The sequence below is a fragment of the Eschrichtius robustus genome, chromosome 15, assembly GCF_028021215.1.
Source record: "Eschrichtius robustus isolate mEscRob2 chromosome 15, mEscRob2.pri, whole genome shotgun sequence".
Taxonomy (NCBI): Eukaryota; Metazoa; Chordata; class Mammalia; order Artiodactyla; family Eschrichtiidae; genus Eschrichtius; species Eschrichtius robustus.
The window spans coordinates 94,997,789-94,998,474 of record NC_090838.1 but is presented as its reverse complement, the minus strand read 5'-3'; positions in this window follow the sequence as shown (position 1 = coordinate 94,998,474).

Sequence of the window (686 nt, the reverse complement as noted above, 5' to 3'; positions counted from 1 at the left end):
AAGGTTGTAGCCTATAGAAAACAAATAGCTAAATGAAAGCTGTAAATTTTATGTTATCAATGATGACTGGAGTTGTAAAGGGTTAACACTTCAAACAAATGCAGAGATTGGCAGAATGGATTATAAAAACCATGATCCAGCTATATTCTGGATCTACAAGAAACACACATTAAACCCAAAGCAACCAGTAGGTTGAAGGTAAAGGGTATATCAAGTAAATAGTAACCAAAAGAGAGCTTGAATGAATATAGTAATTTCAGGCAAAAAAGATTTTAAAATCAAGAATTTTACTAGATATGAAATAGAAATTTTGTGACTATAAAAGTGTCAATCCATCAAGGATATATAACAATTATAAACATATAATTGTTGCATACCTAGTAACAGAGCCCCAAAGTACACGAAGCAAAAACTGACACAATTTAAGAGAGAAATTGACAGTTCAACTATAATAATTGCAGACTTCAATATTTGTTTTTCAATAATGGGAGGAACAACTAGACAGAAAATCAGAAAGGAAATAGAAAACTGGAAAAACGCTATAAACCAACTAGAGTTAACAGATGTTTATAGAACACTCCTAGTAGCAGCAGAATAAACATTCTTCTCTAGTATACATGGAACAATTTTCATAATACACAACATGCTGGACATAAAAGAAGTCTCAATAAATTAAAAGAAAATTG